Genomic DNA, 24,036 nt, shown 5'->3' with positions numbered 1-24,036 from the left:
TACTCAAAAGTCCTGCTGCCTGTATTTATTCAGCATCAAAGATGCTTTTCACTTCTGTTAACTGAGCTAACGGCTCTAGTCCATCTTGCACATCAACAGAATTGTTTAAATTGCAACTGGTTAGAAGAGCAGAGCTCAGCCCTGGAAGGCCGTGGGGGTTGCACAGGTGTCGGAGGGTAGACTCTGAAACCGCTGGGGTTGCAGAGATGTAATTTGGGAACCAATTTGGCCTGTAAAACTTTCATTAGGGGTGGTTTGGTTGTCCGAGCCCCAGGCTCTTGGCAAGGGTAGCAGTTAGAAAATAACCTACATCATTTGTAAAGTGAGCTAATGCTTGCCTGCAAAAATAACCCTTTCACAAACAAAACTTGGTGTGCAAGAAGCCTTGCACACCTCAAGGGCTGCCGAATGCGACTTGTGCAAGAGGAAGTGCTGCTTAGCAGACAAATGCCCGAGTCGTGTGGAGACTCTGGAGAGCAGAAAGCAGGCTGTTTTCTCTTAGAAAAGCAGAAAATACAAACATGTTCATTTTGGTGGTTTAATGCAAACAATAAGATGCCCTTTTTGAAATTACTAAGGGTGTAGCCTCTTGTTCAAATTCTTTGTGTCCTAAACCATGTCATCAAGCACAAGCTGACAGCTTCCTGCTTCTCGAAGACTCTCTAGATCTCATATTTACTTTTAAATGTATTGGTGGCTCTGTTATACAACTAGCTGAAGCAATTATTAATTTTAAAAACCAAACTTAACTGCGTCTTCAAGTGCTCTTCGTGTATGGCCCTCACCACTGCTCCATTAGAGAGAAGAAACAGAAGCATCCAAAATGTTGTTGTCTTTTTGACAGAGTAGCTGTGGTTGTTTGAGGCACCATTTCCTGGAAACCACATAGCCAGATATTTCTTACATTAAACACAAGTCAAACTATTAAAGTAACTCATGCAGCTTCCTGTGCAGTGAAAGGTGTGATGTGCACTCCGAGTCTCCACTTACTTTATGCCAACTGGCTAGGAAAGAAATTATTGCTTAGTGTGTGAATTACTTATTTATATCCATGTCTTGCTACATGAAGTGCTTCAGACCTCAGTGTCTATTACTGAGGTGTTTAATTGAGAGAGGCGGTCAGCGACACACCATACTGAACCTCAAATGGGATATTGGACAGGATGTAATGTTACTGTTCTACTTTCCTTCAGAAAAAGTGACCTACATTAGGTGGATTTACAGTGTCAGAGGTATTGTTACTCTTGTTCTGTTTAGTGGAATCTTCTGGCAGACAGGATTACCTGTTTATTTCAAAGGATCATTTATCTTAATATTTCAGGTCTTTTAAAAAAGGTCTGTTATGCCTATCATGTATGCACCACCAGTGATTTGTTCAGCTGAATGAATTTGCACTGTCTGAAGAAGGGAGGAGTTGCAAAATCAGTTCCTAGCCCTGGTTTTCAATTCTCCCCTCACCTCTGTGATGCCATGTATGGATATGTTGAGAACATATTAATCTTAGATGTCTTGAGTACTTATCTTGCTCCCATGGCCAAATTCCATCTCTGGTACTTACTTTATCCCTGCCTAAATCAACCCGCTGGAGTTGGAGGATTTGGTACACTTCCTGTTTTAAACTGTTGTGCGGTATTGCTGTTCCTGTTGAAAATCTATCCTGTGCCTTTCTCGAGATGGCTGCATTTGAGAAGTGGATGAAGTGATTCCTATATAGAGTTTGCATATTAGTTTAAAGTGTGTAGAGTGAGTTGGGATCCTTTGGGAAGATAGTAGAGAAGTGTCCTATATTCAGAATAAGGGGGTGTGTGTGGAAACTATAGGGTTTTTCAAAGCCTAAAATAGTAGCAAAGACAGAAAGCAATCTAGCCTCTTCAGTAGGAGATGGGGGTGGATGAGTTGTAAAATGCCTATTGGGCGTGGCAGAGTTCCCAAGGGGAAATCACCTGCAGAACACAAGTCCTTTTTTTGGTCCAGTGCCGCCACTTCCAAGGTGAGATAGGGAAATGGCAGCTTGATCTGGGAAACTGGAACTCTTCTCACTTAACTGCAGCGTAGTGCATCAGCTTCAACTCTTCTCTTCCTATTCAGAGAAGTAAGTGAGGAAGTAACAGGTTCCTGGTAATGCCGAGAGGAAGAGGAATATCTTTTCAGGACCCGCCGTTTGTACTCTGTCAAGTGCTAGGGAGTTCTTTCTGGAGCGAAGGTGGCCCCATACACGCAGCAGCCAAACTGTGAACCCTTGGAACTCGAATTGTATTTAAGTAGAATGTAAATACTGTTTTCCAGCTCGGGGAACAGGCCCGTATGCTGGGTACCTTCACACTATGTACCTGTAGCGGCCGTAATAATGAGCTTTCCTAGCTCATTGCAGGAGATCACAGCCACCATTACAACCACAGGATCATCCCAGGCAGAGCCTGGTGCAGTGCAAAGAACGGTGGGATCTGAATATTGCACCCTTGCCATGGTCAGACCATTACGCTCCTTTGGTCTCATTTTTGCTTCTGCAGGATCCAAGACCATCCCCAGCCCCTGATTAGGTTTCAGACTGCTCTAGGGTGGACATAAATTTACTATTGGGCCATATTACTGAGCCTGGTGGAGACGTTTTTCTGGGCATAACTAAAACCCTGAGAGCACCTCACTGCCTTCTTACCATGCACGTTGCCATTTAATAAGCTTCAGCATCTGAGACAGGAAGGAAGGAGGCTAGAGCGGCAGGGGCAGAAATCAAGTTCCCAGCCTGCTCAGCTGTGCTAGAGCCAAGTTCTGAAGTGCTCTGCCAGTGTCATGGCACCCGAGGAGGTTTCCTTCTCCTTCCCCGCAGCATCCACCAAGTCCCAATTCTCCAAACTCTGCCATGTGGCAAAGCGGTCTCTGCTTGAATGCACAGAGCTCTGTGCTGAGAGGCATTTTCAATCTACTGACAGATAAGATCGTTCGGAGTCAGACCAGATTCACAGCCTCTCTCAGCAGATCTCTGTTGGGAAGGGACAAATGCAAGGGCATCACTCAGCTTCAATTTTGACCAGAGGGGGGAGAGAGAGAGGTGTCATGGCCAGGCCCTCAGCAACACTACTGCAGCTAAAGCAGCCTCTGGGAACTTCGCATGCTGTTGTGCAGGGGAAGAAACCTTTCATCTCCATCACCACCATAGCAGCGTGTTTCAGAAATTCTCTCTGCTGCATTGGACTAGGCTTGAAACTACATTTCTGACAATGGAGATCTTGGGCCAGAATCTGCTCTCCCCATGTAACTCCCCAGGCTGCAGGGAACGTGGTCCTGATTTACTGTAAAAGGAAGGATGATCTTGTGGCCAAGGCTTTCAACGGGCACCCCAGAAATCTGGTTTCAACTCCTGTTTCTTTGTGACCTTGGGTAAGTCACTGAGTTATCATAGAAGATCAGGGCTGGAAGGGACCTCCGGAGGTCATTTAGTCCAACTCCCTGCTCAAAGGAGGACCAACCCCAGCTAAATCATCCCAGCTGGTGCCTCAGTTTCCCACCTGTAACAGGCATCATGCTACTTCCTTTCTCCTGTGTCTGTTTAGAAGATTGGAAGTTATTTAGAGCAAGGGCTGTTGATCGCTGTTGGCTTGCACAGTACCTAGCAGAAGGGAGCCTTCTCTCACGTGGGGCTCTTGACATGCCAGTGTAATGTTTGGTTGTGAGGGCAGTGCGGGGCTCAGACACCACTCTAGCCAGGTGCTGTCAGTGCCTCTCTTCAAGAGGTCAAGATACCAGCATCACTCAAATACACCAGAGTCAAGCCCCTGCTTAAGAAACCATTTCTCAGCATGGATAATCAGAGCATTTGTCACCCTGGCGTAGATTAACTGAAGTAACATGTAAGCACTAAGGTTTATATTTAGCTAAACAAACAGGAACCCAGGAGCCCTGTGAGCCAGAGGGAGAAACCTTGAATTTCAAGCTGTCCTGGAGTTAGAGAGCTTCACTTCTTGGCTTTAATCCTCCATCATGCTAGTCCCAGGCATTTAATTTCATTGTCTTTCCTTTTTTACCCTAGGTTGGAAATAGATGGATTAGAAAGAAAAGTGCTACTAACTCACAATACAACTTTTGGCCAATTTAATGCAAGCTCCAGCTTTCTTAATTTAACGAGGAGGCATGAACTACACACAAAACGCTAACACTAACGCTGTCATGTGGCTGAGTGTGAACACAGTTCTAGCAGGATGTGTGTGCTTATGTGGGAATAGCTCATCCCTGTACAAGCCAGGAATTAAAGTATCTTACTTTCATACCAGTATCACTGCATCCACACTGGGGCTTGTACTGGTATTACTATATGGATTAAAATAAAGTCCTTCCTTTTCCTCCCCGCCCCCATCAATTTAATTACATGGGTACAAAACCTCTGTGTAGAACAGCCCCGAGACACCCTGTCTTTACTGTCAAAAGCCTTTAACGCATCCATCCTTAATGCTGGGTTTAAAAATATACATATTTTAAAGTGTCAAAAAACAAAGACATTGTAAATATGGATGTGTAAAACCCCATCTTTTAAGGCCCAATCCTTCTCCCGAACAAGGCAAAGGAAGGGGACAGGAGCCCGTAGCTTCCAAAATATTGAACACATTTTTTTTTGCATTTGGATTGTTGCAAAACTGCCCAGATCCTGCAACTGCCTCCAAATTGGTAAATCCCTCCCTGCAGGGTTCTTTGCAGGGGTGGGGCTGATGCAGGGGCCGTTTTGGGGTTGCCCGTTGCAACCCTTCCAACGGAGCACAGGGCCGGGAAATCGACAGTTCTATTTTTGATTTTGATAAATGAGGAAGAACTGCTATGACTCAAACTTTAAAAATAAAAGTTCACTTCTCAACTGAGCCTAAACATAGAAAAATTCAGCCCCCAAGGAACTGGGTTAAGAAAGTTTTGAGCAACAGAGAAAGACACAACTAAAATGGAAAGTGGAACTCAGCATTGTCTTCACGGTGGCTGCTGCTATTGACTGATAATGAATATATTATGCAGACATGCTATATAGGAGGGAAAGGGATGGCATATGGTGGTAGAAGACTTAATTGTTGCATTCCTTCCTAAATAAGGAAATCCCCCAGCGAGCCACCTAACTCATCCCAAACAAGGATCAGTGCACTCTTTCTACCACCACATCTTAGGCTTATGCCACAGATCGTAAAGAGAATCCAGTCCCTGGATTTTTAAACATAGTCTTGGTGCCACCTACTCTGGAAACAGGCGCATGCAAACTCCCCAGCAAGCAAGAGTGTATCCTAGCCAGGAGAGAGGAATATGCAGCAAGTAGCAGCCAGCTGCAAAATGGCCAGTTTAGGGCTGCAGCTGTTTGTCTCTGCCATATTTAATGGGCCAACCCCCAGAAAGGCATGCTGGGAGATGAGCTGGGCAGCAGGGGGAGTTAACAGAGCAGGGAGGGGACACACGACTTGCTGTTTCTGCACATGCTACGCTATGTTGTAGGGGTATTTTTCATACGCCTCTGCCTGCAAAGTCAGGTTACTGTAGGCCTGTGAGTGTGGTATTAGGAAGAGAAAAAATAGGTCTCATCACGCTAAAACAAACCTTTAAAATAGCTTTCCAAGATAGCAGGATATCGTGATTTTATAGGGTCTAGTATTTCATGAGCTTCTAGGGTGGCAATGAATGTTGTCGTCTTTGCAGTAAGTCTATATTTTCAGCTTTCCAGGCGGGGAGTGTGTTTTCCATCTCTGATGGGTCACAAGATAACACACCTCAAGTTTCACTGGCTCAGGGCTGAACATTGCCCTTCCTGTGTTTACAATCAAATAATTTGATAGAACAACATTTACACCTGTGGTGGAAAGAATGGGCCATTCAGGTGGCAGGTTCTTTTAATTAAAAAACAATGATAGCCATTTGAAAGCGGCCGGGAAGTTGGGATGTGAGAGGTAATCCTGTCGGAGATAGATTAGGGTGCACAGGGCCTGTGAAGCAGTCAAAAGTGCAAAATAAATGCAATTTATCCCATGGGTCAGCAGTTTCCCATAGCGTTAGAAATAAAGGATCAAATTCTGCTCTTGAATGCACCCACACATTCCACACGTAGTGCAGCACGATCTGTGCATGCAAATGTAAGGGAATAATTCTGACAGCAGGAATTTATTCCATGATTATCCTTGCTATATGTGTATTATAGGTGCAGCCACGATGGCTTCCCTTTGCTTATCTGTTTCTTTTCATGCATACCAAGCTGCCAGCTGTGGATAAAATAATTAGACTCACTTTGGTTTATGCAAAGAGAAAACGCGCCAGTTAAATAAACTAGAGATGCCATAATCTCCCTGAAGAGCTGCTGAAAAGCTGTCTTATCATCATGAGTTTAATGGCTCAGCGTGACCTTGAACCATTTGAACCAGAGCCAGGTGGGAAGGACCCTCCCTGGGTTTCCCCTTCCATTTACTTTTTAAAAATTCTTTACTGGCTCCATGGTTTCTGGTTCCCTATTGCTGTTTGTTACCTGAAACAGACCCCTTTCTAGAGTGTTTGATTCTAACTATCTGAACTTAGCTACTCTTTAACTCTCATGAAAACAACGCTTAGCTCGATGCAGTTTAGAGAAAACCAGCAAGAAGACACCTAATACAGGACAGGTCCACAACTGATGCTGAAAATGACTATTTGTGGTTCAGCAGCAAAGGCTCAGAAGGGACCAGCATTGGCATAGGCCTGTCTTTTGTTTCTCATCTCTTAGCCTAGCCTTTGGCAAACAAATCTAAACCATGGCATTGTCTTTTCTGATTTCTGACTCATAGTTTAAGCCTGCTTTTTTTCTTGTGACACATAGATCTTGCTCTTAACTCTTAACTCAGCTCCTTCGTGTATATGTTTTACAATATTCTCTTTAAGTACATGACCATATGTTATTTGAGAAATAGTACACATTAATAGACATATTGCTTGGTGTAAAGTCATTGCTGACGGCATTTTCAGGTGATCCTAAAGTTGGTATCTTAGTAAATAATGAGGAGGAGAGATTGTAAACTATTGAGATTATAGTTGAAAAATTAGAGAGAATTCAAAGACATAAGAATGGTTTTGAGGTCTGGAAAACCCGCCTTACAATGAAAAACAAAATATCAAGCTTATCAAAGAGGTTAAGAGATTGTTTAGTCTACAATCAGCTACCCAGGGAGAAGATATCAAATAGTAAAAGGCTCTTTAGTTTAGCAGCCCAAGGCATACCAAGTGTTTAGATGCTGAAGTGAGCAAAAGTTGAAGTGGAAATGAGCCATTTTTATCAGTGAGGGAAATCAATCACTGAAACAAATTTCCAAGGAGTGTTGTAATGACTCCAGTGTTTGGTGTCTTAAAATCAAGATTGGATGTCTTGATGGAAGATAGAAGATCTGCTGTAATTCAACCACAAATTGTTGGGATAGATGAAAAAATTCATAGGGTAATTGGCCTGAGATATGCAGAGAGTCAGACAAGATGACTGTAATGGGCCCTTCTAGGCTTAAAATCTGTGAATCCTTTAATATTTTTTCCATTTTTTATGTGCTTATCCTATTTTCCTTGTCATTTTGGTTCAGTATATCTTTACTAATTTACCATCTTTATGGGATATAGTATTTTATCTCTAGGGTAATATTCTAATAATTTTAACAGCAGCCATGTACTATATATTTGATCGGAAGCACAGCTTTCTTTAGGTGGCCTTCAGTGACCGAGGCAGGAATATAATTTAGCTGCACATACACACAGAGTACATTTTGTTGGTGTCAACCAAGGGAGTAAGGGTTTCCTCTATGAACTTGGCTAATTTCATAACTGTTCTAAAGACCAGGGACTGGTGAGGCCAGTGAGTGTGGGATGGGAAAACAGATTTATGGCTGATACATCGGTGGATTAGCTTCATTAGGATGACATCAAATCTTGGCCCAATTGGCAGTATGAAGCAGAGTTACATTTGGGTTGGGCTTGTTCAATCAGAAGTGACTCATCTTGCTAATGAAAATAAAACCCCGTCTCCCTTCCATGTGTGCCTATAACTCCATTAGTGTTAGAAGGATGTTTGTGCCAGTGTCAAGAGGAAGAAGGGGAGAATTCGCTACCATTGTGGACATGGCCAATGAATTGCCAGTCTACATAGGGCAGTCAGTGCCTTGCAGACACACAATGCACAGATGATCAGAAGATGGCCTATCCATGTTAGTGAGGTTTAAGGTGCCTATCGCTATAGGACACCAGTTACCAAATACAAAATCATCCTGAAAAATGGTTCCTGTCTCCAGGAGATGTAGGGGCAAGGCAGGGCAGTTATATTAAACTTTCTCTTTTGGTAGATTGCAGGAGATGTCTGTCTGAAGGAAGAATTTGAAGGGTAAAACAGGTGTTTGTCTGACACACAAGAAGAGAGGAAGGCGGAGGTGTGGAAGTAAGAGTGGGAGAAAGAGACCAATGGGGCTATACGGAGCCTTGGTGAAGCACAGGTAGTCGGAGGGCAAGGAGGACGTAATGGGCACTGGGAGCTAGGCATGGCCAGAGCATGGCCGCTAGGTAGGAGATGACTGGACTTGACATGGAAACCAAGGTGGCAGGGATTCAAAGAGGGGAGTGATGTGGTCAAGACTCTGACAGTAGGAAGAGGCTGCTCTTGGCAGCGTTTTGTAGAGACTAGAAGAGGCAGGGTAAGCTGCAGACAGGCCAGAAGAGGAGCTTGCTGTTGCAGGCAGCAATTAATAGACCTTTATATTTACCCAACTTCAAGGGCAAATCTTCAGAGTCCCTCCGGTATTATGACTTTTATAACACCCCAAAGTGTGCTAGGCACTTTACAGGGCAGACATTAAGAACCAACAGTCCCCCTGCAGTGAGAGACTGGAAGAGACAGTTCAGAGATGGGGTTAGGAAGGACAAGAGTTACAGCATTAAGGTTACCTGCTTACTCAGTTGTAGCATGTGTGCATGTTGATGTACCTAAATTCTATTACTCCTAGATTGGCTTTCAGTGTAGTAGCTATTAGCAACCTTGTATGAAAAACCTGCTGTTTGGTTTAGTTTCCCACTATTGGAGGGTGTCTCTGTCTAGCTACCCGCACAAAATCGTTTACTTAGGAACACAACCGTATATATACTCTGTATAGGTACATTATATCATCTTGTGAACAATGGGCCTTCAGTGCCTTGCATTTTTTCCCTGTGTATGGTGTAATGAGCTGTAACAATACAATGTGTGCAGAACATGATAGCACAAACTCTAACTGGATAATGAATATATGCCAAACATTTAAAAGGAATGTCTGGTGCTGGAAGGAAATGTTTTCAGCAGCCTCTGGTTTACTATTTAACCGAAGGAGAGAGCCGCGTGTAGCTCAAACAACCTGAAAGGGGCTGTATCGAATACTGCAAAGATGGAGAACTGTAGAGCTGGGTGAGATATCTGGCAGCAGCTGCTCGCCAAGCAAGCGGGAGCTGGCATGCCCAGGGGTTGAGCAGCGGGACTGTCCTAGTCCCAAATGAAAGATCACCCTGTTTAAGTGGAAAAAGAGAGATCCTAAAAAGACCGGAAGAAAAACGAAACAGGAGAAACTACGCAAGAGGAGAGTCCATCTCCGGTTCTGACTGGCTGCATTCGGCAGGGCTTAGCCTCGCCGCCATCCCGGTTCAGCCCTGCTATTACAGGGGCTCCTGCTTCCCCATCTCCATCCATCAGCGCTGCTCCCCAACTCGTACCTACATTGCAGCACTGCAGGACTTCCCCGGCTTCCCCACCTCCCCTCTGGGCTCTGCTCTCAGCTCAGACCTGCAATGCAGCATTAGAAGAATCCCCCCGTTTTTGTTCCTGCTTCCTCTGTTGACTGGCAGCCAAACACGAGTCAGAAAACACGCGCACGCACCGGAGTCCCTGTTCCTGGGCTCAGTTCGAAACGATTCTGGCCATTCTTTGCACCGGGTGCAAATCCTGGCTGCTGTCTCCAGCATACTCCATTCCAGCACCATCTCCTGCACATGCATTCAGGTGCCATTGACTCCCGCTGCCTCTGGCTCGCTTTCCACGCGTCATGCAACAGATTAAAAACGCGCTGCACACCCACTTCCTGCCCAAGAAGGCTGGTCGGTGTTTGTTGCCTATTTGTGTCTGGAACGAAGCGTTGCAATAACGCCGAAAGTGGCGCAAGCCGCCCCTGCCCTGGCCTGTGTTCCTGCCAACATACGAGAAACGTAGAACAATTGGAGGGAGCGGGGCCGCCCGAGCGGTCGGGAAGGCGAGAAGTGGCCGGGCTGGTTTCTATCCGCGGGGGAAATAAGCACTCGATTAAAGTCACGCGTGGGAACTTGCCGGGGGTGGAAGGCACCGTCTTGCGCACGCGAGGAGCGGGCCCGCCCCGGTCTGTGCATAATGACTGTAAGTGCCTAGACAGCAAACACCGAGACCCGATGGCCGCGGCCTGCCCTCCTCGCCAAGGGACGCGACGTCTCCTTCTCCACCCGAGACACCGGCCCACGGCGCTCGGGCTGGATCCGGACTGGAGGGTCCTGCGAAGGGAGGCGGGTCGCTGCCCAGAAGGACATGCCGGGTGCGCCGAGCCCCCCGCAGGCTTGGGGGACGAGCTCAACAAGGCGCCTCTGGCTAGCTGGACTCTGGCCTGTGGGCTCCCGGAGATCCCGCATCGCCGCCTTTGCCGAGGGGTCCGAGAGGCGTTATAGGCAGGCCCAGCCTGGCTGCGTGCGGGGGGCAGGGACAAGGAAGCCCTATTTGTTCACGGGCTGGGGGGTGCACCCCACGGCTGGGGGGCTGGAACTGGGGACTGGAGGAAGGAGACGCGCCTCCCAGTGTCTCGGGAACCTGCGGCCCTGGCTGGGCTGGGAAAGACGCAGGGTTTGCTGCCACCCCGGCCTGGCCAGGCCAACCCAACCCGGCCGGGTGGGGGGGAGGCTCGGCCAGGGGCAGGGGCAGGGGCAGGGGCGAGTCCGCGCTGGGCAGCACCCGTGGCCGAGGGCTCCTGTCCTGGGTTTCCCCGCGTGCCGGAAGGAGGCGTGGGGGGAAGGAAGCTCGGGGCAGGCCCCAGGCCTGGAGGCGGCGCGGGGCGGGGGTTTGGTGTCTGCTCCCGAGGTCACCCACCGGCCAGCGGCGCCCAGCCCCGCCCGGTCCCGCCGCGGGGCTCGAGGGGCAGGAGGGCGGGGTGCGACTGTGCGGGCACCAGCCCCACGGGCTGGCCGGCAGTGGGGCGCCTCGCCCTTCAGCTCAGCGCTGGGGCCCGCGGGCCGCCCCCCTTTGCCCGGGGCACCGGCCCCACCGCAAGCGCCGGCGGGGAAGACGCGCTGCAGCCCGGCTGCCCGGGGGCGGCTCCGGCCCGGGTGGGGGGCGGCAGGCGAAGGGGGGCCCCGCTTCCCACGGCTCCGGCTTTTGTCTGGGCTTTGGGGAGCCGCCAGCGCGGTACAAAATGGCGGGGAAAGGGGGGCATTGCCCCGGCAGGCCGGTCTGGAGCGGCCCCTGCTCCGCCTGCCCCGCAGCCGGGCCCCCCGGCAGGCGGCTGGCCGGCCCCCCAGGCAGCGGGCCACCCCCGGGCCCGCCGGGCCGCCTCTGCCCTGGCTGCCTCTGCAGGGAGCTTCTCCAGGCTGCTGCAGAAAATGGCTGCCTGGCCGATCCGGCTGGATTCTGCCCTGTCTGAGCCGCAGGAGCCCCGGCCCCGGCCCCGGCCTGCCCTCCGCCCGCCGCCGCGGAGCGACCCCCGGCCCAGCGGGGCTGCTGCAGCCCACGGGCGTGGGGAGAGCCGCTCCAGGGCCGCAGCAATTACCTGCCGCCCAGAGAGCGAGCCCGCGCCGGGGTCGAGTCGGAGTGACTCCCGGTGCCCCGGGCCCGGCTCCCCCGCCTCGCTCGGGTCCGCAGGTGTCGGGGGGTGATTCCCTTCCAGCGCCCGGGGGGGGGGCCCGGGGGGGTTCCCGGAGGGAATGCGCTGAAACTCCACGTGCCCTGAGCGTGTCCCGGCCAATGACACCCGTGACAGGCGGCTCCGTGGCCGAAGCCCGAAAACCTCCTTGGGAGCCGGGAGTGTCTGCGCGATGGGCAGCGCCGGGGCCGGGCAATGGGGGGGGGATCCCCAGCGAGGACCAGCTTTGACACCTCCGCAGAGCTTCCTGGGCTTGGCTGGAGTCTGTCCCCGCCACACCCAGCGCCGGCCGGGGCTGATAAATAGCCGCTGGTCGCTGCAGCACAGGGGCGACTCGGTATCGATTTATGGCAAAGTCGGGTGGGAAAGAGAGCAAGGAAACGGGGACCGCGCGCCCCCGGGTGCGGATCCGGGTTGGGGAGCGGGCCAGGTCTCAGAGGAGCTCTCCGGGAAAATGCACCCGCCAGACAACGAAAATTCGGCCCCGAGCCCGCCTGCGGGATCCCGGGAGCGCCCCCAGCCCCGCCGACCTGCCGGCCGGGAACCCCAGCTTCTCTGCCCGGATCCGCGGGACCCCCGGGTCCGGGCAGGTGCTGCCCCGGGTCCGAACCCAGCAGCCCCGCTCGGTCCCGCAAGCGCCTTGGGCTTAGCGCAGCTGAGAAGGAATCCGCGGGGCTGGTGCGTTCTCTCGGGGCGACGGCGCCGATAACCCTTGGCGGCCGGTTAGGAGCTGGTGCCACCCGGGATACCCCGGCCAGGGGCAGGTGTCCAGTGCACAGACAGACACAGCCCAGGGTCGCTGACCGCGCAGGGCAGCGTTGGAAGGGTCTGGAACGAAGCGCGCGTGCACAGAAGGTGTGTAACACGCGTTTACACACCCATGGCTTGCTGCGCGCGACAGTGCGGTGACGTGTGCTCCGCCTGGCTCGGTGCACACGCCGGCAACAAGTCGCAGGTTCGCTCTCTGTGCGCGGGGACCCGCGTGTCCAAGGCCCGGCGCGGGCGGGTGCCGGGTCCGGTGCCTGTGGCGCACCCCGGCGATAGGATGGCGGAGCGGCTCGCGGAACCGTGCTAACCGCAGCGGATTGTGAAACGCCCGTGCCGAAAGGAACCAACACACCCTCCCCCTCCCCCTCCATGGAAACGGATCCGGGCCAGGGCCGCGGCTGTGCCGGCCGCGGGGTCCGAGTCCTGCGGGGTCCGAGGTCCCGGTCCTGCCCTTCCTAGGGCGCGCCGGCCTGGCGAGGAGCGCAGAGCTGCAGGGCGGGTGGCAATCTTGCAGAGAGAGGGTCGGTACCGGGCTGGGCGTGCCGGGCTCCTTCGGGCGGGGTCACCAGGCCCCTCGGCCCCACCGGAGCCGGGCTGCGCCGGACACGGCGTAACCCTGCGGCGGGACGGCAGAGAACCCGGCGGAGCGAGCGGGCAGGTCGCTCTGCGTGGCCGGGAGCCCCTAGCCCTGCCAGCTGTCTGCGCGGGGACAGCACACGGACCCCCGGGTTCCATGTGCAGGGCGACCCGCTCCCCACCCCCCACCCCCAGTCCGGAGAGCTGGGCAGAGCCGGCCCGGGTCCCGAGACCACCGGCGCGGGGCCCCAGGAGCCGGGCTCGGGGCCAGTCCCGGGCAGTTTCGTTGTGACTGGGAAAAAGCAAATCTCCTTTCGTGACCTACATATAACGGGGGGAGGGGGCTGTGCCAGCTGCGCGGGGCGGGGGGGGTAGAGCTGCCCCAACGCCCAGCTAGTCCGGGTCGCACCGGGTCGCTGTGGCTGCAACCCCCTCCCCCCGCGGCCTCTGGAACCGGGGGGGCACGAATCGGTCCCGTTTTTGGAGCAGCAGCAGCGGCTGTTTCTGCCCCCCCCCCCCCAGCCGGTGTTTGCCGAGTTGCATGGGGGGGGCCGGGGGGGCGTTATTTATTTCCCAGTCAGACACCACGTCGTGACCCTTGGCGTGTCTGCGGCCCCCGCTAATCGGTCTAATTCTGCTCCGGGAGGCCGGGGAGCGGAGAGACAGGGCCGGGGTGGAGGAGGGGCGCTGGGCCCGAGCCGGACGCAGCCGGGCCGGCTGTCTGGCCGTGACACCCCGCAGGGCGCTTGATGACACCCGGGGGCTGCACGGCGCGCTGGGCCCGGCCCGGGGGGCGCCACCCTTGTGGGGCCTGCAGAATTTGGGGCGAGGGAGCGCGAGGGATGAAATCAGAGCGCAGGGAAGCGGCGCGGGGGGGAGGGGGGGCTCTCGCTGGCTCTTTTCCACTCGTGAGAGCTGGTTGCTGAGATACGGGCGGACCAATAATCTCTCACCAGCTCACCCAGCGCTCGGGCACTGCTTCCTTATATGGTGCTGCTGGGCTGCGGGGCGCCGCGTTCTCACCATATACGGGCATGGACCTAAATACAGTGTCTACCTTGTTCTGCGCTCGCCCGCCCGCCCGCCCGCCCGCGACAAGTTCAAAGCGATCGATGCCGAAGCGAGCCGGGGTGGGAGCAGCCCCGGGGGCCGGGTGCCCTGCCCAGGCAGGCGGGGCTGCAGCAGCAGCTGCTGCCCGGGCCGAGATGCTCCCAGCCACAGATGTGGCGGTCCCCAGGCTGCAGCCCTGCCTGGTGCTGCATTCTCGGCTGCTTATTAGGTGAAATGCAAATGGGCCGTGATTCGCATCTAATTGCTTTTGTTAAACGGGAAGTGGCAGGTCTTGGGGCCTCTGCTGCCGGCGGAGGCTGAGCCGGGAGGCTGCCCAGGGCCGCAGCAAAGCGAACACCTAGGAACCCGGCTTTTACCTTGTCACCTGGGGACGAATCACCCCCGGGCGCGGTGGGTCTGGCTGCAAGGATTTGGCTAGACGGAGCTAGCTACGCCCTCCTTGGGGTGCGGGGGACAGAAACCCGCCCTGTAGGGTAGGGAGGTCGGGGCTAGCAGGCAGCCTGCCCTTCCCAGCTGCAGGGGCATTCACCTGAGGCTCTTTGCAAAACGCGACGGTGAGCAGAGGCGTTTCTGAGCGTTTGATTCGTTTCAGTTCCCGGGGAGCAGCTGCCTGGACCCCCCTGGAATGTCTCCCGAAGGGGCGGCGCTGCCTCCCCCCCCCCCCCCGCTGCAGGGCCATCAGAGTGGGGTGCGGTACCCGGGGAGGCGGGGAGGGCACCAGCCGAAATGCTGCTGCTGTGCGGTAAGGAGGGTGGGCTGGAGGGGGTGGAGGAAGGGGTGGTCTTTGGCCCGGCTGAGCGCCTCTCTGGAGGGCTGAGGAGTTCCAGTCACACCTCATTACAGCTGTCAGAGTCCAATTTATATCTCCCCCGGCCGTGACGTCAGCTGGCGCCCCAGATACATTGCTGGCATGCCGTGACTGGGGCGTTCATTCAAACCACAGCCCAGCTCCGGGCGCAGGGAGCGAGCGGCCCGAGGGGAAGCGGGCTTTGCTCTGGGCGGGTCACGCCCTCCCCCCCCAGCCCCGCGGCCACGGCAATTTCGCCCTCCCAGAGCCGTGCGGAGGGTAAATCAGTCTGGAACGAAAACAGCCGAGTAACTCCGGCAAGATGGATCCGGAGCGCGGAGACGGGGCGGTGGGAAGCGCCTGCAGTGACACGCTCTCATTGGGCGAGGCGGGATTGGCAGATGCCCCTTTCGCCAGCCTTCGCCGACGAGTCATGGTTGTAGTGCGAGGAAAAATCCGCAAATCCAGCCACGGCCTCCGGACCCCCGGCCACAAAAGGGCTTTTGTGCGAAATGCCCGCAGCGCTGGTGTCAGATAACCCCCCCCCCTCGCCGTCCCCCCCCCCCCACGTGCGGCAATGGCTGTGCGCGTTGGCTCAGCAGAAGGTCTGCAAAGTTCAGCCGCCCCTCCGGGGAGTGAGATCCCGGGGGACCCGCGTTGGGTTTGGCACAGGCTAAAAATGAGCTCATGACGGACACGGCGCGGACGCTGCGCAGCCGGGCGAGCCTGGGGGTCCCCGATTGCACCCGTCCCGGCTCTGCCGCGGAGGCAGGCGGGGCCGGCTGCGGGCAGGTGTCCGCGGCGCCCTGCGCGATGTGCCGCGCTCCTGAAGGAGCCCGCAGCTCCGCAAAGCTGCCCGCTGCTCCCTGCAGCCTGCGTGTGTAGGAGCGGGGGGAGGGGGGGCGCAGCACCGCCTGGGTTTATGCGCTTGTCCCCAGAAACCCGGGCCTCGCCCGGAGTCCAGGACCCCCGAGGTGTGGCGCTGGGGGGGGGGGGCGTGGTGTTTAATACACGCAACCCTGGAGCAGACAAAGCCGACCTCGCTACCCCCCGTCCTACTCGCCCCAGCCTCCTGGTGCCTTCGGGGAGCTGGTAACGAATGAGTCCCGGGGTCCTGCGCGGGCGCCGCTCCCTGCGCAGGGCCGTGTGGGGTGTTGGCTGTGGGTGCTTCCCACGCCCCGGTGACGCGCAGAGAAGTCTGCACGGGCGGCCACTGAAGCCGAATCTCGCGAGTCCGCGCCCGGTGCTGCGCAGGAGATGGGCGCAGAGGCAGGAATAATGCAGCCTACGCCTGAGCTGCGCGTGCCAGGGACCTGGGCGGGGGCGTGGGGGGAAGGCAGCCGGTAGCGCCGCTGTCACTGTGCGGGGAGCCCGGCGAGCTCGGCAGCGGCCGCCTCCCGGCTAGTTCCAGCGGGCGCAGGGCAGGCGAGGAAGTTTCAGCCCAAATGAGGCGCTCGTGCCGGCGATGCGGGGAGCCGCGGCTCCCGGCTGCTGGAACGGCCATTTCCAGTCGCACGGTGCCACCTATGGAAGGTACCTGGAATTAATCGGGGATATTGGAGCGCACAGGAGCACGGCGGGTTCCCTTTCCCAGGGCTGAGCCGGGAGGTGTCTGGGGAACCGGCAAGAGCCGTGCATGGGCGGGGGGCGGTTTGGGCTGAAAACACGTTTCTGGTTCCAAGTGGCGGCCTTAATTTCGGCGCGCGGCCCCCCGGCTTGTCTCACAGGTTACATGTATCAATCGTGCCGCGCAATTTCTGTTTAAAAATCGGGCGCGCGACGCCCAGTGTTTCGGCGTTTTCCGCAGAAATCCGTTGTCTCTCTGCCAGCCCCGGGGCAGCCCCGGGAGCTCCGGAAATCCTGGCCCAGACCTGCGCACACCAGTGTCTGCGGAGGCTTCAGCAGGTCGGGAACCTGTCTTCCCGCCCGACGCAAAGGCTGCGAACGTGCCTGGGTTTGCGTTAGCAGCACGAACGTGGGAGCGGGAATCGCAGCCGCGTTTCTTTGCGGCAGTTTTGAACAAAAGTTTCCACCTGGCTTGGGTCTGGCGAGGACGCCAGCTGGGTTCGCCGAGAACCGGGCCCCGGTCGGTTCCAGTAAAGAAGCAAGAGGGGATGGAGAAAGGGGCAAGTCTAGAACGACGCCGCCTCTTCCAAGGCGCTAATTGTCAAGGAAATGCCGCGCGGCTCCGGCAGAAATTGGGGGCACGGGGGAGCTGTGTGAGACCGGAGGAATGTCTGGGTCTCTCTCGATCTGCTGGAAATGCTGCCCCGCGCCCCGGGAGAGGGACCCGCCTGCCGCGCTCCAGGCTTCCTGCAAATCGACCTTTTCTCAGGAATTCCGGGAACTGCCTCGCCGAAGATTTGCCGGGGAAATGATCGCCCCGCTCCCGGTCGGCACGTGCGACGGTTTTACAAAGGTTGCGGGTCTAGAGGCTCTTTCCCCGTGCAGCTAAAGAAGGCTGTAGGGATGTTTCTGCTCGGTTGTGGCGGGTTAAACTTCAGAAGGAAAACGCGGGAGGGGCGTTATTTGAATACAAATAAAGGAAAGTCTGTCGGAGCTCGGACAAAACCCATCGGAGGTGCCGGAAGGCGCCGTCCAGAAAAGAAGCTCTTTAAATACCGGCGATTCTGCCCTGGATCAAAGCAGTTGGTTTCCACACCGCGGCCTGGGGTCGGTATCCGGGGCGGCGAGGTCGCAGCAGAGTCATCGCACTGTGTGTTATTGGTGTGAGTGTTACGGGGCGATGCTGCAGAGAGACACGGGGCGCTGGAGGCTTTAAACTGTTTCCTTTCCATAGCCGGAGCGTTTAGTCTGAGAGTTCTCCAGGGACCGCCCCTGGAGCCTGGGCTATCGGGCTGAACCCAGTCAGGTGGATATCCACGTGTGCTCTCCAGTATCCGCGGTCACTCCGAATTATCTCCGTGTTCGAACAGAAAAGAGCAAAGGGTTCAAGCCCGGCGCGCAGCGCGGGCAGACCCGCCTAGCCAGGGACTGAGCCAGCCCGCCAAGGGAGACGCTGCTCCAGGAGATTACAGGGGTTTAGTTCGGCTTAAACATGAAATGTGCTCTCAGCTGCACCGGCGGGAGCTCTGCGCGGAACCGCCCCCGGCCCCGCACGAGGGGGGCGTGGGCGGGTTACATGACAATCCCGCCAGAGCCGGAATTCGATTTTTCCAGAACAACAACATCAGGTAGAGATCAGAACGCGAAGCTGCGATGAGAAATTCCCCACGCGGCAGGGAAGGGAAGGGAGATCCGGACCGGGCTTCCTTAGGGGCAGGGCCGTGGAGTGCGAGTGACTTTGGCCGGAGAAGCCCCGTTCCCTACGCCAGATCCCCAGCAGGACGCGGGCTGGCCCCCGGAGGAAGCTGGTCTGTCCTTATCCGGTGTGCCTATTACAGCGGCGGACTTAGTGCACGGCGCAGGGCGCAGGGACGCTCCGTCTCCTCTCGGCGCTGCGCCCTGTTGCCCCGTCGCTTCTTACCCCGGCTGTAAAGCCCAGCCCCCGAAATGCGCGTCGCACGGCAGTGATTTCACTCGTGCGGACTCGTGCGCTCTAGTGGGACGCGGCCGCTGCCTGCTGCCGCGGTCGGGGGTGTGCGGGCTACACACGTGAGATGTCCGCCTTCGCGCCTCCGGGTGGGCAGAGGAGGCGGAGCCGAGCGGGCGCCCAGCGCGCTCAGACAGGTGTGGCGTGCGGCGCGCTCGACGCTCCGGTCCCCGTTGGGTTCGGATCCGGATTAAGGTGAAACGGGAATATTTTGCTCTTCGGGATTTTTTCAATGTTCGGAATCGTCCCGAAGGGGCCGGGGAGGGGGGGGGGCTCTGTCGCAGCTTAAGGGGTCGCTTTGATGCAGGGCACCTTCCCGCTGGGGGGCTCAGCTGCCCCCCGCAGCCAGGGCAACCCCGCTGCTGAGGCTACGTCGATTACTCCCTGCTGGGCGAGAGCCTGGCTGTGGGGGGTGGCCCGGTGGGGGAGGGTCCCGGCGGCTCAGCTCATTGTGGATTCCGTTTAAGGGACCAGCCAAGTAGCCTGTCCCGTCCCCCCCCCCCCCGGTTCCGCCCCCCGCCTGCCAGGTTTGCGGTGGAAAGGCCCTTTTCCCGCCCCCTCTCGCCTCCTGCACAGGGACCTGCAGGGGCCCTTCCCTGTGCCTACGGGGCCTCTGTCTGCGCAGTGCTGGGGCCAGGTGCCCCTGTTCCCCGCACCCAGGTGCGGCTTCAATCCGCGTTCAGGGACGTTCGGAAACGAAATCTCCAGGCTCAGCGCGACTGAGCTCCCGGCGGCGCGGGGAAGGAGCCAGTCCGCGGCCGGGACTCCGGGACCCGGGTTCATCCCCCGGCTGAAACCCGGCCCCGTTGACTCACTGATTTGCCCGGTTGTCTCGAGGCAAAGCGCCGCCCGCGCACAGCTGGCGACGCGACCCTATTTCGTGGCCCGTGACCCGTCGCGCTGGGGAGCGGCGGGCTGAGGATGGGCAGCGACTCGAGGCCAGGCCGTGGCAGGATAACCTGGGTCCCGGCATCGACGCCCGTGCAGCCGCGGGGGATGCAATGAGCTGTGGGGGAAAGGGGAGGTGCCGGGCGCGCCTGGGGTTTGTTTGCCGGGAATTCCGGAGGGACCGGCTGGTAACCGGGAATAGTGAAGTGAGTCGGAACGGGCGCCCAGGAATCCGTAGCAAGGGGCTGGGAGAGCTGTACGGGGGGGTCTCCCAAGAGCTCCTGACCTGACTCAGCCACCGAAGGACGCGGGTCCCGATTCCCAGGGCTGCCTGCGACCGAATCTGCCAGCCGTGCGCGGGGAGGGGGGTTGCCCTCGGCGCGGAGGGAGGGTGGGGCTGTTATCAAGGGCCAGAGGCGGACTCGACCGGGCGACCTTGAGATAACAGGGGACGGGCTATTTGCCAATTCCGCAGCCCCTAGCTCTGCATGATCGATCGTATTGATCGGCCTATGGGCTGCCTAGCGCGCGGGGCGTCTGCCACTCTGCCTCCCCCCCCGCCGCAGGGCTCCCCTCGGAACCGTGGGGCCCCGGCCCGCGGGTCGACGTCTGCCAGCCATTGGAACCCGCGTCCCCGGAGCCGCCCCGCGTCCGTGACACGCGTGGCCAGCGCTGCCTCCCACGCTCCCTGTCCGGGTGCTCAGAGCTCATTTGTCTAGGAGGAGACGGTCTGCAGGGTCTGCCCGTCAAAGCCGGGGAAGAGCACGTGTGTTCCCTGTAGCCCCCCGCCCGGCAGGCTGCACATGGCTCAGTCCCCCTCCCCTCCGTCGGAGTCATCCGTCCTTTGCCCTGCGTGTAGCTCCCGAAACACCAGCCGGCGCGGGGAGGGCCAGGCCAGTGGAAATCCAGCCACGCATCCAGCCCAGCCTGTCATGCTCGAGGCAGGTTTGATGCAGGGTCGGATGGGGCCCGGCCGTCTCCAGAGAGAGCGAGGGGGCAGGAGCTCCCCTTCACTGGGGAGGGGGGACTCGGCCGGGAAGGAGACAAATCACCGTTGTTCTGTGTTATCTCTTGGAAGCTGGGGATTGGGAACAGGGTTCAGGGTAGGAATCATTAACCACCGACAGAGAGAAGGGGCGGGGGTTACTGGCAAAGCCCGTACTGCCCAGAGAACCCACCCCCGGCTGCAGCGGCACTGCTTCGCCCCATCTCCTGGGGCCAGGCCAAGACCAGACGAACCCGCTTTTGTTGTTTGCCGCTGGAGTTTATGATGGGACCTGGTGTCAGGAAAACACGGGCTCCCGTAAATATGTGAAATGAGGCGTCCAGCAAATTCAAGCTGATCAGAGATGTATTGCTTTCCGCAGCGCTGGGAACTGGAAGAGCTCCGGGGTATGGTTTTCTTTTACGTCCCTGGTATACTTGGGGCTAATGCAGTGTGACTGGGACATCGGGACTCCTGAGTTCCGGTGCAAATCACACCAAATAGCTTAAAGTCGCTTCTCCCAGCAGTCTAGGAGATTCCCACACGTGCACTAGTCGAGTGTATTATTTTCCCCTTAATTAAACAGCTCAGCCTTTGCCTCATAACATTTGGAGGAGCCTCTGAAGAAGCCTGCCGAGCAGATGAGGAGCCAGCGGGGCAGGAGGGAGAGGCGTGACTGTACAGAGGGGACGGATTCGACCCAAAGACACTAACCCTGCGCGGCCTGCCCTGGGGGGCTGGTGGGTACGTCTACACCCCAATGGGGAAATGGGATTCCCAGCGCTGGCAAACGGACTGGCTGGCGGTAGCTGTCACCAGCCAGGCCCTACAAATATCGGCGTGGACTTGGGGCACTGGTGGAAGGGGCCAGGTGCCCGAGCTGGGACCCAGGGGATCGGGCGGGTTTGGACCCGGCGCTTCCCCTGCACTCCGGGCTGGAGAGGGGTGTCGACAGGCCAGTTTCTCTCACTCTTACCTTTGCCATTTTGTCCCAACAAATCACACCCCACCCCCACTCCCACCCCGCCGCCGCTGCTCACGGTTCCGGGTCGCTAGTCCAGAATCGCAGGCAACTGGACTATTCATCAGCCACCTTATTTGGGCGGGGGGCGGGGAGAGAATCTAGCTTCCCTCAAGCCTCTGGAGCAGCAAAGAAATGGGTGCTTCGAATTGCTCCGGTTCCGCGGGAAGGCAGAGAGCGCCCGGCCCCTGTCCCCACTCTGGGGTTGGCGTGTGCCCCGCTTCGTCCGTGCCCGTCGGAATTAAAGGGACCCCCCTCTCTCTCACACACACACACACACACACACACACACACACACACACACACGGGGGTGTAATTGGCACTGACAGGCGGCTCCAGAGCCGGTCTCTCCGCCTGGACCCGAGCAAAGACAAGCAAATCTCGCTGGCTTGAACGTGAGAGCTTCTCGGCGGACACCGGCCCGGGAATTCTGCGGGGAAACGGAGCCGCCTGGATTCCCTCGGTGTCAGCCACTTTTCCATGCCCCCCCGCTCCTGGGAACCGTCAGGGCCTTTGCGTAACATGCTCCTCGCCCCCCGCGTTGCCTCCTCCCATGGCCCCTTATCTCCCCCTAAACCCGTCTCCTTCCCAGCCCCCTCCCCCCGCCTTAGCTCCGCTTCCGACAGCGCCTCGATGGGTTTCATGCGTTCACGGAGCAGAAGGTCAGCACCAGGCGCAGCTGCTTCGGCATCGCCAGGTGAGAAAGCGTCTGGTGGGAGAGAGGCAGCGAAGGCCCTGGAGAGCGGGCAGGGCACCCACGCGTGGACACGGCCTGCTCCGTTGCAAGCCTGTTCCCAAGAGCGAGGTTCCTCTTCCTCCCTCCCTCGACCCCTCTAGCCCTCTCGGCCGCCACCCCAAGGGCGCACACGGGGTGGCGGCTCCGCCAGCGTCTCCCGGGCAGGGCTGGCACGTTGTCAGCTCGTGGGTCTGCGGGGCACCGTTCGGCTCGGCTCGGCTCGGCTCGGCGGGGAGGGACCGGGGAGGGCCGGTCCAGTCCCGAGGTCGCCGCGCGGGGTCTGCAGCCGTGGGAGGCTCTGGCTCGCATTCGCCGTGGGGCGTTTTCCTTGTGCCTGACTGAACATGAGCCACTCGCTGCTACAACGTCTTTGTGTCTCCCCTGAGGCCCGTTCCCCACCCATCTTCTGCAGCAGAGCCGAGCCTGCTCCTGGTCGCTGGCCCCCTGCAGTCCTGGGATACACTGCCCGGGATCTGGGGTTCGCTCTACCCGGAAGAGCCTACGCCAGCCCGAGCCCTCGGGGTCCTGCGGGCTGTGGCGCCCATCCCCAGGCCTCAGGCCTGTACCGGGAAGATGGGGCCTCTCTCTGTGGATGGGGCCGGAGGCGAGAGGAAAGGTGCGGCTCTCGCTAGGGCAGGAGCCAGAGGGGAAGGGGCGGAGGAAATAATATCACCACCTTTGTTCTCAGTCGTGTGGCTGGACTGAGCAGGCCGCTCCAGCCGGCCGGCGGTGCCCTTTGCCTACCCGCTCGCTCACTCACACCCACACGGGGTGCAGGGGAAGCTCAGCAACCGAAAGGTGAACCAGCACAAAGAAAGCATCGCCCGTCCCCCGCCCCCCCTGCGCCTGGGCTGGGCACCCCGAGACCATGCAGACACCCCTGGCCCACGTGCGCCTGGGCTGGGCACCCCGAGACCATGCAGACACCCCTGCCCCACGTGCGCCTGGGCTGGGCACCCCGAGACCATGCAGACACCCCTGCCCCACGTGCGCCTGGGCTGGGCACCCCGAGACCATGCAGACACCCCATCTCCCCATGACACTCATCGGCACCCAAAAGCGACTTGTGATCCAATGGCACAAAACAAAAACAAAGAGCAGCTGCCGCCTGTCACCGTCCTAGGGGCTAATGCACCTGACCGGGAGGCAAGTGAATTTATTTATACTCCACCCCGAGAGAAAACACCCCCCAGCTCAGGAAACAGGTGATCCGCAGCCCGTATTTCATTAAACAAACACGCACACAACGAGAGCTAATTTATCAGGCTGGTAACCACCCTGCATGGAACTGCCGGCGTGTCTCTTCGCACACTTGCAATGCTGGGCCGCCGGATTTCCACCCTCAGCTCCACGCTCCGAGACCGTCAAATCGCAGCCGTATGGGAACCTCTTCAATGGGAAGCGGTTACCTTATTTACTGAAGAGGAGACGCATGCGAATCCTCCCGGAACTTTTCTCGCTCAGGGGTTTCACCGGGGGTTTTCGAGGTGCCCGTGGCTGTGGCTGAAGCATCTGTCCGGTGTTTTGCGGTCCTGATCTCCACTGCGGCATCCACTGCCTGGCTGGAAGGGGAGGGAGGATAAAACCGAAGAGAGACACCAAAGCGCCCCAGGTTTGCCAGCTAGAGGTAGGGGAGTGGGAAGCCAAAATCCCAGCCCGTCTGCACGGGTCTGTGCAGTAAAGCGGAGCGCGTTTCGGAGGCGCTGCCCGGCTCTCTGCTCCCCACCGTGCACAGCGTGTCCTGAGCCCCTCGTCCGTGTCCGTCTTTGCAACTGCTGCTGCGTCGCTCTCGGCTC

Source organism: Emydura macquarii, unplaced genomic scaffold (assembly GCF_026122565.2).
Source record: "Emydura macquarii macquarii isolate MOO-44397 ecotype Brisbane River unplaced genomic scaffold, CSIRO-AGI_Emac_v2 contig_1230, whole genome shotgun sequence".
Lineage (NCBI taxonomy): Eukaryota > Metazoa > Chordata > Testudines > Chelidae > Emydura > Emydura macquarii.
Note: the sequence above shows the minus strand (reverse complement) of the source record.